We start from the raw sequence: 14,244 nt of genomic DNA on the forward strand, positions 1-14,244 counted from the left end.
ACGCCGGTTCGTAACTCGAAAAAAGTTCGTAAGAAGAGGCAAAATTTTTCGGAACCCCGGGTTCGGTTCGGGAGGTTGCTGGGAAGCCCCCCAGCCCGGCTGTCACCTTTTAAAACAGCCGCACAGCTTCCCAGCTGTCTCCAAACGCCGAACGCGGAAGTTCGGGTTTGGCGTTCAGCTTCGGGAGACAGCTGGGAAGCCGTGCGGCTGTTTTAAAAGGTCACAGCCGAGCTGGGGGGCTTCCCAGCACCCCCCCGAACCCCGAACTTTTGCCAAACGTCCGGGTTCGGGGGGTGCTGGGAAGCCCCCCAGCCCGGCTGTGACCTTTTAAAACAGCCGCGCGGCTTCCCACCAGTTGCCGAACGCCGAAGTTCGGGTTTGGCGTTCGGCTTCGGGAGACAGCTGGGAAGCCGCGCGGCTGTTTTAAAAGGTCACAGCCAGGCTGGGGGGCTTCCCAGCACCCCCCGGAACCCTGAAGTTTTGCCGAACTTCCGGGTTCGGGGTTCGGGGGGTGCTGGGAAGCCCCCCAGCCCGGCTGTAACCTTTTAAAACAGCCGCGCGGCTTCCCAGCTGTCTCCGAACGCCGAACGCGGAAGTTCGGGTTTGGCGTTCGGCTTCGGGAGACTGCTGGGAAGCCGCGCGGCTGTTTTAAAAGGTGACAGCCGGGCTGGGGGGCTTCCCAGCACCCCCCCGAACCCCGAACTTTTGCCGAACTTCTGGGTTCGGGAGGTTGCTGGGAAGCCCCCCAGTCCGGCTGTCACCTTTTAAAACAGCCGCGCGGCTTCCCAGCAGTCGCCGAACGCCGAAGTTCGGGTTTGGCGTTCAGCTTCGGGAAGCTGCTGGGAAGCCGCGCGGCTGTTTTAAAAGGTGACAGCCGGCCTGGGGGGCTTCCCAGCAACCTCCCGAACCCCAAACTTTTGCCGAATTTCCGGGTTCGGGAGGTTGCTGGGAAGCCCCCCAGTCCGGCTGTCACCTTTTAAAACAGCCGCGCGGCTTCCCAGCAGTCGCCGAACGCCGAAGTTCGGGTTTGGCGTTCAGCTTCGGGAAGCTGCTGGGAAGCCGCGCGGCTGTTTTAAAAGGTGACAGCCGGCCTGGGGGGCTTCCCAGCAACCTCCCGAACCCCAAACTTTTGCCGAATTTCCGGGTTCGGGAGGTTGCTGGGAAGCCCCCCAGGCCGGCTGTCACCTTTTAAAACAGCCACGCGGCTTCCCAGCAGTCGCCGAACACCGTTTTATTGCGGGGGGTTTTTTTGGTTGCACGGATTAATTGACTTTACATTGTTTCCTATGGGAAACAATGTTTCGTCTTACGAACCTTTCGTCTTACGAACCTTCCCCTGGAACCAATTAGGTTCGTAAGACGAGGTATGACTGTATATACAAACATACCATACATAAATTGTATAGGCCCGAGGGAGATATCTCAATTCCCCCATGCCTAGTGGCAAAGGTGGGTTTTAAGCAGTTTACGGAAGGCAAGGAGGGTGGGGGCAGTTCTAATCTCCGGGAAGAGCTGGTTTCAGAGAATCGGGGCCGCCACAGAGAAGGCTCTTCCCCTGGGACCCGCCAAACGACATTGTTCAGTCGATAGGACCCGGAGAAGGCCAACTCTGTGGGATTTAATCGGTCGCTGGGATTCGTGCGGCAGAAGGTGGTCCCGGAGATATTCTTGTCCGATGAAAGGCAGCAACCATGTCCACCCCTTTGTCCTCCCCGGCACCCAGTGTCCGGCCCTGCGCCGCCTCCACCTCCCAGTAACGCGCCCGACCTCTACCTGCAGAAACAGGTGGTGGGGCGCCACGAAAGACCGCGGTTGAAGGCCACCAAGGTGCCGCAGTTCCAGATCGCTAGCTTCTCCGGCCAGCAAAGCCAGCTGCCTGGGAAAGTTGCGAGCTTTTTAAACATGCACTTTTCAAACGCGACGCTTTCCTGCACCGACCAGCAAAGCTGGGTAGCCGGCTTTGCTGGCTGGAGAAGCAAGCGATCCGGGACTGTGTGGCTTTGCGCCACTTTAAAAGTTTCTGTGCGGGATGGTCCCTTAGAAGGAACAATGCCAGCGGGTGCCACTTTCCATGCAACTCCAGCCTTCTCCCGGCGCGGCCACCTCACTGCTGCCACCTCGCCGCCGGCACGCAGCTCTGCTCACCCGAAGCCTGGCGTTAACGCTGGAGAGCGGGCTTTGGGCTCTCGGCATCAGCGGCCGCCACGGGGCCGTTGTTGTCATGGCGGCTGCCCTGTGCTTTTTAAATGCGCCGCTTTCCTGCGCTGGTCTCCCGGGCAGCCGGCTTTACTGGCCAGCGCAGGGCGGCTGCTGCGACAAGGGTGCCATGGCGGTTGCTGATGCCAAGAGCTGTCAAAGAGGGCCTGAAGGGGGACAGGGCGGTCCCCACCACTTGGGTCAGGGCGGGAGAAGACTGGAGTTGCGTCAACGCCAGGCTTCGGGTGAGCAGAGCCGCATGCCGGCGGCGGGAGCTGTTGGGGAGGCAGATGGGGCGCCTCTGCTGGGAAGGGCTGTCAGAGGCCCTGAAGGGGGACAGAGCGCTCCCCACTGCCTGTGTCAGCAACGAGATGTGCTTGCCTTGTGCCGCAGGGGGGGAGGCGGTGGAGGTCAGGGGGTTGCAAGCAGCCGCCTCCCCCACACACACACTTACCCATGGCGCACTTAGCTGTGACTTTCAGTGGACAGTTTTTGAATTGCCAATCGCCTTCTCCTGAATCTCCCGTCCACTCACCGCAGAGGTGGGGAGGAGGAGGAGGTAGAGAAGCAAGGGGCGGAGAGGAAAGCAGGCCTGCAATTGGCCCCTTTCTTTCTTGCATTTAGAGAGAGGAACTGTTGCTGCTCTGCCATAGGGCAGCAACAGTTTTTCTCCCTAAAGGCAGCAAAGGAAGGGGCCAATTGCAGGCCCGCTTTCCCCCCCGTCCCTTGCCTCTCCACCTTCTCCTCACTCAGCAGCCGACCACGGTGAGTGGATAGGAGATTCAGGAGCTTATTATATTGATCGGTAAAATCTCATGCGCTGCGGCAGGTCAGGTAAAAGACCTTAGCGAGCCGCATTCGTCTCGCGGGCCGTAGTGTGGGGACCGCTGCCTTAGAGGTTCATAGTATGTTAAACATATACCAGAAACAAGGTCACTTAAAACCAGTCTTTAGTAATCTATTTGGTAATTGTTTGCAGTGGCATGCAAATACAGTGGTACCTCGGTTCTCGACCACAATTCGTTCCAGAAGTGTGGTCGAGAACCGATTTGGTCGAGTACCGAATTAATTTATCCCGTAGGAAATAATGGAAATGGATTTAATTGGTTCCCAGCCCCTGTTGACTCGCTGGGAACCAATTAAATCTATTTTCTTTATTTCCTATGGGATAAAAAATCTGAGGAGCACTATAGTCTAAGCGCTCCAAGCTGCAGGAAGGGTGGGGGCGGCTGCAATACCGGCAGCTTTGGGAGGCTCCTTTCCTCAGTGCTTCGTCTTCTACCTGTAGGCAGCTGCACCAACTTTCTCCATCCCGGCGGCGGCAACAGCGGTGGATTCCCTTCAAGAGCAACAGTGCCGGGAACGTCACGCGATGAAGGGAAGCCGCTGGAGCCATCTCAGCAGTTGCCACTGCTCCAGCAGCTTCCCTTCATTACATGATGTTCCCGGCGCTGTTGCTCTCGAAGTGAAGCCGCCGCTGTTGCCGCCGCCGGGAAGGAGAAAGTTGGTGCAGCTGCCTATAGGTAGAAGACGAAGCACTGAGGAAAGGAGTCCCCCCGAAGCTGCCGGTGTTGCAGCTGCCCCCGCCAGTAATATTTCGGATAATTAACAAAATTTTCTGTGGCTGTTCGGTATCCGAATTTTTGTTCGGATACCGAAGGAAATTTTTGCTGAAAAGTTTTTCATAAAATGCATCCCTGCCTCATTGAACCTTGCGCAGGCTATCTATAAATTTCCAAATGATTGGATGACACATCCCCAACTGAGCTCTAAGCCTCTGATGAGCTGCTTCTGAGAGATTGTTTGTAATATCCTCTGTCATCTGTGCTCTGTGGGAAACATTCCACATGGCTGCTGGGAAAAGAGATGTCTGCCTTCCACAGCCCTGCCTTGCAGGATGGCTAACATAGGTATTCTCAAACCAGTGCAGGAGATGAAGCAGCAGTTCTGGAAGACAACTTTCCAGAGCAGAAATATATTTATCGAAGTCTGGAACAGCCACGAAAGCCAGAGACACTACAATTTTTGCCCTCCCAGCGAACTCAGGATCTGTATTGTAGTCATATGCAATTCCATCTCTAACCAAATGCTTCTTCATATTTTGTGCAAGATGAAAAAGGCAACCTTTCACAGCTACTTCCAGAAAGCATTTCCTAATGGCATTAATGGCCGCAAGTTCAGTCACAATGAATGGAATGGAATGGAGCTGATTGTAAGTATTAGGATTTAACAAAGCCTTTCATATGTAGCAGTCTGTTTGTTTGGCACAAGTGCATATAAGACTGGATGCACTCCTTCATATTTCTTGGCTAATATTTTTCAGAGTATAAGACACAGCTTTTTCCTCCCTAAAAGAGGCTGATAATTTGGGTGCATCTTATACTCTGAATGTAGCTTCCCCCACATTCCCAGCCCTAACTAGCTGCTACCCAGCTCTTACCTTGCAGGCTCTTTCATTGTTTTCTTTCTCCGAATAATGTTTTCCAAGAATGTTCTCAATAACCAAATTCCCAAGTACTATATTTAATTTTCTTTGGTCCTAACTTCAATCCTGATTCTTTCCTAATCTCTATCTGTTCTCTTGGACACATAATCCCTGGTTTTTCCATATTGACCGATAATCCCGATTCCTGTTTAAACTCTTGCAAAATATTTCTTATACCTTTAATCATCTCCACCGGGGGCTGGGTCAGTATAATTGCATCATCTGCAAATAGGTTTAATTTAATTTTAATTTAATTTTAATTTTAATCTTGATTTGCCAAACTAATAGGACGATAGGACCCTGGCTCTCTTAATTTGTAGGTGAGGTCTCCAGAACTGAACACAGTATTCCAAATGTGGTCTCACCAGCGCTCTATACAGCGGGATCACAATCTCCCTCTTCCTGCTTGTTATACCTCTAGCTATGCAGCCAAGCATTCTACTTGCTTTCCCTACCGCCTGACTGCACTGTTCACCTATTTTGAGACTGTCAGAAAACACTACCCCTAAATCCTTCTCTTCTGAAGTTTTTGCTGACACAGAACTGCCAATACAATACTTAGATTGAGGATTCCTTTTCCCTAAGTGCATTATTTTATATTTACATGGTTACAGTGGAATATAGGGTGACTTGGTTGATTACTTTCACAATTGGAAAAGGGCCCAGAAATTTTGGCTTTTTGCTAGGCAGGTTTAACTGAATGTACTTGGTTGACAAGAAAACCTTATCTCCCACTCTAAAAGTGGGTTAAAGTGATCAATGTTTGTCTGCTTACTTCTTGTAGGCTTCCGCGGCCTGAACAAGCACACTATTGATGTCCTCCCATCTTCTCTTTAGTTTCTCCATCCACTCCGTCAACATGATGGACAAGGGAGGTTCTGTAGGTAGTTCCGGCATGGGAACGGAATCTTGCCTACTGGTGACCTGCAAAGGAGTTAGTCCCGTGCTGCTGTGTATGGAGTTGTTGTATGCTACTTCTGCAAAAGGCAACAGTTCAGCCCAATTATCCTGCTTGTAGCCCACATAACATCTGAGGTATTGTTCCACCAGGGCGTTAGCTCTCTCAACTGCTCCCTTTGTGGAAGGATGGAAAGCTGAGCCAAGTCCTTGGTTGGAACCAATGGCAAGAACGAATTCTTTCCAGAATCTGACGGTGAACTGGATGCCCCGATCTGGTATGATTCTACAGGGAACTCCATGCAATCTGTAAATGTGTTTTAGGAATAACTTAGCTAGGTATCTGGCAGTGAGTAGTCCCAAACAAGGGATGAAATGAGTTTGTTTAGAGAATAAATCAATGACAATCCAAATAACAGTGTTACCCTTGCTCTAGGGGAGTTCCATGATAAAATCCATCACTATTTCTTCCCAGGGTCTACTAGGGTTGGTGACTTGCTGCAGCAACCCAGGAGATTTACAGGATATGTTTTCTGGTGGCACAACTCCTTACATAATCTTCAACTTCTGCTCTCATCTGAGGCCACCAGAACTGCCTCCATGCCAGATGTAATATTTTCAGGAACCTAAAATGCCTCCCTAGTCTGGAGTCATGACCTCATTGGAGAATTTCTAATCGCAGGCTAGCAGGCACATATAACTTGGTTCCCTTCCAAGCCAACCCTTCCCTCAGTGTTAGAATTTCCTTGTGGTTGTTGAACCATGGATCGGTTAGCAAAGCTGACTTCAATTTGTTCTCCCACTCCTTCTCCTAGTGAGGACTGTCTCCTAGTCTGGTCTTGGATGCGGACAGGTGCAGCCTTCTCTTTTCCCTCAGGAGGGGATGATTGGATGGACTTCTTCCTCTCTTTGGCTGTTATACTGGGGTTTCCGTGACAAAGTGTCAGCAAGGAGATTCTTCCTGGATGGCATATGTTTCAGTGTGAAGTTGAAACGTCTGAAGTATTGGACCCATCGTACTTGCTTAAGAGAAAGCTTTCAAGAGTCTTTAATGCCTCAAGGTTCTTATGATCAGTCCACACCCTGAAAGTAATTGTTTCACCTTCTAGGAAATGCTTCCATATCTCCAGTGCCACATGTATAGCAAAAGCTTCTTTTTCCCATATGACCCACCTCCTCTTGGTGGGGGTCAGCTTCTTGGAAAGGTATACAACAGCTATCCCTTTCCATTGTCTTGTGACAACTGCTATTGCCACATTGCTGGCATCTGACAGGATCACAAACTTTCACTCTGGGTTAGGGTGTTGCAGGATTGGCTCTCAGCAAAGGGGCTGCAGGAGGGGAGGGTCAGGTGCTCCCGAAGCACTCGGCGAAAGTGCTCTCAGCGAAGGGGCTGCGAGAGGGCTTTTGTCGAGCACTTCAGGAGCGCCTCGCCCACCCCTCCTTCAGCCCCTTCGCTGAGAGCTTTCGTTGGGGATTCATTCAGCCTGCTAATTCCAGAATAGCAGCCCAGTTCTCTTTAAAAAGGACAGAGGGAGTCACCTAGTGGTTGATTTTAGAAATTTAAATGCATTGTGCATACAGAGCACTTGTTCCCTCCCCCTTATGAAGGATTTACTCAATCATTTAGCTAAGGGAGAAATATTCACCAAACTGGATTTGAGAAAAGCTTATTACCACATCAGAATAAAGGAAGGGGATGAGTGGAAAACTGCTTTCAATTGCTCATTAGGGAGTTTCCAATTCCGTGTTATGCCATTTGGCCTAAAGGGCCCCCAGCTGTGTTCATGCAGTGCATAAATGAAGTATTACACTCCCACCTTTACAATGGTGTTCTTGTGTATTTAAATGATATTCCTTTCTACAGCCAGAATCTGCATGACCACATCAATTTGGTCAAGCAAGTCTTAACCCCAATCTTCCCTTCAGGTCCTTTTAGACCCAAAACGATTTTTGAGACCTTGTAAAATATTTTCCCTGCATATCTGAAACTTGAAATTTCATAACTTTGTCTCATTTGAGGAATTCTTTCTAAGGGTGGTGGAGGCTTTTTTTTTGGGGGGGGGGCTAGTTTTTGCTGGGCAAAAAAAGTTACACTTGTTACCCTCTGTTCTGTCGGGCTCTCTGGTAGACTCCTCCCGAAAATTCACAGGTACAAATTTCAGACCCACACACGTTTGAAAATTCAAAACAATGTTCTTTATAATGAAAATTCACTTAAACTAAGCCCTCTTTTTGTATAGCAAAGAGCATTCGTCTACAAACAAACTGGTAATTGGTACAAGTCCCTTATCAGTTCTGTGATACTTAGCTTGCAGCTGTGAGCCAATTCACAGTCCTTCTTCTTTCACAAAGTGAAACACACTTTGCTCTGGTTTAGTTTCAAAGCAGGGAAAAATCAGCACACAAAAGGTCAAACGCAGCAAAGCAGGCACGAAACACAACGATCAGATAATCCTCCTCAATGGCCAAACACACAGGCTACTATTTATAGCAGCCTCACTAATTACCACAGCCCCACCCAACCACAGGTGGCCTCATTTTCTTTGATAATAATCTCTCAGTTGTTGTTGCCTATGCATCGCTCTCCGCATGCGTGGCTGTATCATTAGCTCTTGTTCTGAATCCAAGGAGGAGCTAGATAATTGATCTCCTTCTGAGCTGCCTGCCACACTCTCCTCCTCCCTGTCACTCATGTCTTCTTGGTCAGAGGAGCCTTCATCAGCAGATTCCACCGGGGGCAAAACAGGCCTGCAGCATGTGGATGTCTCCCCCACACCCACAGTCCTTGGGGCAGTAGCTGGGCCAGAGCTAACCACAACACCCTCCGGGTCCTTTTAGACCCGGAGTATAAAAAGATTGGTTCTAGCTACTGGCTATATAGATTGGCCTGCCACTTCCAAATTTTTTGACCATCTTTGGCAATTATTTCACTTTCTATATAGATTAGGCTTATACTTGAGTATAAACTGAGCAAAATTTTGCTACTAGAATCGCAGCTTCGGTAGCCAAACTAGGCTTACATTCATATATAAATAAAGTGAAATAATTGCACATAGCCATGGGGGGGGGAGCAATTTCTGAGCAAAATAAACAGATAAGCATCATTTTTTTCATTTCAATTTTCATTCCATTATGTTCAGAAACATTCAAATTAGTATGCAAAGGCCAAAGATGGTCAAAAAAAATAATCAGATTTTGTAGCCTAATCTAGATGAAAATGAACAACATTGCACAAAAAGGGGGCGGGCTTTTATGAGCAAAATAAACAAATAAGCATGAATTTTTTTTCCTTTCAATTTTCATAACTCCTGAAGTGCTCGGCGAAAGCCCTCTCGCAGCCCCTTTCGCAAATGTGGAATTTATTAATGAAATACTTGATATAGAGATACTTCCTAATGCCTGGGCTGATCATAATCCTCCATTATTGGAATGAAGAGAACTAACCAGGAGATGGATGATGAATCAAGCGATCATTAAAGAAACTGAATTCATTAAAATAATGCAACAAGAACTAGGATATTTTCTTCAAATTAATAATGATGGTAACACCTCATTTCAGAATACATGGGACAAAATGAAGGCCTACATAAGGGGAAGTTAAATAGGATATGTCGTTAAGAGGAGAAACCAAAGGAAAGATAAACTGGATAAATTAACAACAAAGTTACAAAACATAGAGAAAACTTTACAAGATAAACCAAACAATTGTAAAGTATAATTAGGTATTTATCATCCTTTTTAATATTAGTGTCAACCATTCCCAATAGAAGTGTTTCTGGTTCGAATCTAATCTCTATTGATGTAATCTCTTTTATCCATTTCTATATTTTTTTTCCCAATATGTTCTAGCTTCCTCACAGGACTACCACATATGAAAATATGTGCCTAACTTGCCTTTACATTTCCAACAGTATGGAGAAGTCCCTTGATAATTTTTTTCCAGTCTAACTGGAGTGTGGTGCCAACGATAGAAAATTTTATACAGGTTTTCTTGATACGCAGGAGAGATAGTTAATTGCAAATTATAATTCCAAAGATTTCCTCCATTTTGTTTTTCAGTAAGCATTTATAAAATCTGCCCTCGAGATGTCTCCATGTCTCGAACGCCGACTTGACTGCCAAAATTTCCTTTTCCCAGATCGTGTAGTTTCTTTCCGAGGGCGTGAGTTTTCTGGAGAGGTAGGCACACGGAAACAAGGTGCCACCTTCAAGATGGGCCTGTAGACTTCCGGGTGGGAGCCCGATCGCGCCGGAGGAGCGGAGGCTGAGCTCCGGCACCGCTGTCCTCCTTTCCAGCCTGCAGGACGCAGTTTCGCGTTCTGCCGACTCCGGAGGGGTCGGCACAGGACAGGGGGTCTCCTGGACACCCTGGGACGGATCGCCACGGTCCCGGGGGTTAGGGATAGCCCCGCAGCTGTGGATATGGAGAGCTGCGCCCAGGCGGCTGCCTGGTCGCAGCCATAGCGATCGCCGAAAGCGGAAGGTCAAAAAATAGAAGAAGTCTACAAAAAATAGATCAGCAGATAAAGGAGTCTTACAGCATCACACGAGATTCTCTTGGTATCATCATAAGTTTGGGAAAAAGAAGATTTTTAACCCCAAGGCGAATACAGTAAAAGAAGAAAACTGTAAGTGATATCCATCCACGGAGGAGAAGATCAGCCGGAACTACTTGCCTTTGTTATAACTGAGTATAACTTTCACTTTTTTTTTTTTGCTACTTTAAGATTACAGTGTGGTGTGTCTACTTTCCCTTTTCTTCCTATATTTTTTCTTGTTATAATTTTGAAATATAACTTTTTCTCTTCTAAAACTAAAGTTTGACTTGGAAATCATGGAGTGAATGAAGTAAAATATATTAATCAATTGAGCATTGTGGAACTAATGAACTGAACTAATTCAATTTACGTTTTTTTTTTCAATGGAATTTTTCTGAAGCTATAAATATTTTAAATGAATTTTGGAGTATACATCTTATTTTTCTATTTTTAAAACTTTTGATATTATCTTTATTCTATTATAAATCTTTCCTTGGACTTGCTGGGACTATTTTTTGTGTGATTTTAGAGGCGTAAGGATATTTTTTGTATTTTTACTTTTTTTACTCCTCGTTGTTCTCTCTCTTTTTAAATATATAATATAGAAATTTGGACTATCTCATTGGTATTTGAATGTAGAAATTACTCTGGACATTGATTTTGGACCTAATTTTCTCTTTTTTCCCTTTTTCTCTGGATAATTTTATTAGAGCATAAGTTAGGCCTACTGTTTCTTTTTGGGGGGGTTTTGGACTCATAAGAAATTTTTGAACCCTTTTTCCTTTAGAGTTTTTGATATATCTCTCTTTTCTAACAAAAAGTCTGTTTATTAATTGGATTAATTTTTATTTTATTTTATTTTTTCATTTTATTTTATTTTTACATTCCTACACATATAAGTATATTTTTTAAATAATTTAAAATATATTTTTCTATATATTTTTTTAAAAATATATATAAAATATTTACTTCTCTCTCTTTTCTGTCTTCTTAAAAGAAATTCTTTCTAGGTATTGCTTTTACTTTCTATTTACCTTTTTTTGAAGAAATCCTCTGTATCCTTCTTCCCTTTTACTTTTCTCCTTTTTTCTTCTCCTCTTTTTCTCTTCCCCTTTTTTTCCCTCCTCTATATTTTTTCTTCTTTTATTATTATTAAATAGATATGTGCTAGAATATTGGTTTCTTCCTTTCCCCTACCTGACCCCCATTTAAGGAATTTAGGAACTCACCAAAATATTTTTTCTTTCTCTACCTTTACCCCTTTACTTTCTTTTTCTTTTTTACTTTCCTTTTAATTAAACTCAACAATTAATTACAGCATTAATTGAATTAAATCAATATATTTAATCTTTCTTTTTTCCTTTTACTGCCTCATTTTTCTATTAAGATACATAAGATCCAGATTAAAATATTTTTTTTTAACATAAAATAAATAACAGTAAATTTTGGATTATGAAAGGTTCCCACAGGGCACAGAGTGTGACTTCAGTGACTACAATAACAACGCAAAAACAACCAACTACTCCTGCTCCAACTTCAACACCCAGGACCTCTCCAACTTCATCACCGTTACAACAAACGACCATACCCACAATGTTAGCCAAAGAGAAAGAAAAAGACAAGCTTACGATGGACCTTGGTCTTCAGATTATCCAAGAAGCATTAGCTGATATCAAGGCATTACAAACCGAGGCAAAAACTCAAAGCAACACAGACAAAGAGGAAATGAAAACCTACTTACAGGAACTGAGGCAAGAGATGAAGGAGATGAAAGACGAAATTAAAAAAGAAATTGCAGAACTTCGAACTGAATTAACTGAAGTAAAAGGAAATGTTGCCGAAATGGATGGAAATATAAAAGTTATTCAACAAAAATTACAAGACAGCGAAAAGAGAATACAAGTGACAGAAGGGAAAATCCAAGATGTGGGACAGAGAGTAGAAGAATACGAAGACCGTAACTACGCTGCCCGTAGAGACTTTGATATAGCAATAACCAATCTAGAACTTCACTCCGCACAACATGGCCTGAGGTTTCAAAACATCGAAGAAGAAAAAGATGAAGATCTGCCTGCAAAAATGGCAGAAGTTATGGGAGCTATTTTGCAGTTGGACCCAACAGAACTGGTAAAAGAGATTGACGAAGTCTATCGAGTTCAGACTGGATACGTTAGGTGCCACAATTTACCTAGAGAAGTCCACATTAAGTTCACAAGAAGAATTGTCAAAGATATGATACTGAGATACACAAAAAATGAGTCTTTCCAACGTAATGGAAAAGAAATTGCGATTTTGAAACAAGTTCCGAGGAGAGTTCGAGAGGCTAGAAGACAATATTATTTTCTTACCAGTATTCTAATCAGAAAGAGCATTGCCTTCAGATGGCTGATACCAGAAGGTTTGACCCTAACATGGCAATCAACGAGAGTGAAAATAGAAAGTGTAGAACAAGCACGCTCCTTTCTGGCACGTAGTGGACTTGACAGTACCGTACAAATTCAGATTCAACCGAATCCTGGCGACGAAATGATGGGGGCCGCAGGTGGTGGAGGGGAAGAAGCGTTGGTGGTACAGATTTCACAAGATCTAATTTTGGATACCCGACTTCGAGAACCAAAAGAACCCAAAAGGTACTATAAATAAAGATGACACATGATCTGAAAATATTTTCAGTTAATGTAAATGGATTGAACAACCCAAGGAAGAGAAACCAAGTATTAACCAAACTTACAAAACAAAAAGCCCAGATAAGCATCCTACAAGAAGTCCATATCAAAAAATCAAAAAGAAGTCTCCTTAAGAACTCAAAATTGGGAAAATTATACACAAGTTTGGCCAATCAAAAGAAAAGAGGTGTAGCAATGTATATTGATGATTTAATTGAATCCAAAGAAATATATAATGATGGTGATGGAAGGATTTTGATAGTACAATTAGATTTAGAAATAAAACCTTTAACAATTGTCTCAATTTATGCACCAAATGATAATCAAAAACAATTCTATAAAGACCTACATGAGAAAATTAATGAGTTATCAATTGAAAATATGATAATAATAGGAGACTTTAATGCAATATCAGATGACCAAATGGATTATAATGGGAAAAGAAAAGAAAAGAAAAAAAAGGTAATATTACCGGCATCATTTTGGAAAATGAGAACAGAATTGGCATTAAAAGACGTATGGCGAGAGCAGCATTTAAAAGATAAACAGTATACTTTTTATTCCAATCCACATAAGACATGGTCTAGAATTGATATGGCATGGGCCCCTACTCATATAATGGAACAAATAAGTGAAATAGAAATAGAAACAAACACTTGGGCGGACCATAACCCTCTATCCATATATTGGAAAGGTAAAAAGATAATAAAGAATTGGTCAATGAATAGAATTATAATGAAAGATCCTGAATATAAGAAATGGATAGAGAAGGAATTAAAGATTTTTTTAAAAATAAATAAAAATGCAGATACTACCCCTCAAAATTTATGGGACACAACTAAAGCATATATACGTGGATTAACAATAGCATTCATAGCAAAAAAGAATAAAGAAAAGAAAGAATACCAAGAAACATTAGCAGAAGAATTAAGAAAATTATAAATTTTAATGCAAAAAGAGGATAAGGACGACAAATTAAAAAATCAGAGAGAATTAATAAGACATAAATTGAGATTAATAGAACAAGAATCAATTGCAGAAAAGATAAAAAGAGCAAAACAAGATTATTTTGAATATGCAAATAAACCTGGAAGATGGCTGGCATATAAACTTAGAAAAGAGAGAGAAAATAAAATTATAAAAAACCTGATGGATTCAAAAGGTACAATAAAACATAGAATAGAAGACAAAAAGGAAATAGCTTCGGAATTCTATAAACAATTATATAAGAAAGAAGAGATAAGCGAGGATTTAATTTTTAAATATTTGGAACAAATAAAACTTCCAGTTCTAATGGAAGCCCAACAGCAAAGATTAAATAGACCCGTTACAGATATAGAATTAAAACAATCTATAAAGAATCAAAAAAATAATAAAGCGACCGGTCCAGACGCAATACCAGCTGAATTTTACAAACTAGATTTAGAAACATTCTCTTCCAACATGCTTGAGATATATA

The 14,244-nt window shown here is 43.5% G+C and overlaps 1 protein-coding gene across 1 annotated transcript in view; it reads right to left on the minus strand.

The window, feature by feature from the left end:
- NPHP3 (nephrocystin 3) overlaps nt 1-14,244 on the minus strand; it is a 381,101-nt gene that overhangs the window by 136,251 nt on the left and 230,606 nt on the right. The gene's annotated exons all lie outside the window — the stretch shown is intronic.

The sequence above is a fragment of the Erythrolamprus reginae genome, chromosome Z, assembly GCF_031021105.1.
Source record: "Erythrolamprus reginae isolate rEryReg1 chromosome Z, rEryReg1.hap1, whole genome shotgun sequence".
Taxonomy (NCBI): Eukaryota; Metazoa; Chordata; class Lepidosauria; order Squamata; family Dipsadidae; genus Erythrolamprus; species Erythrolamprus reginae.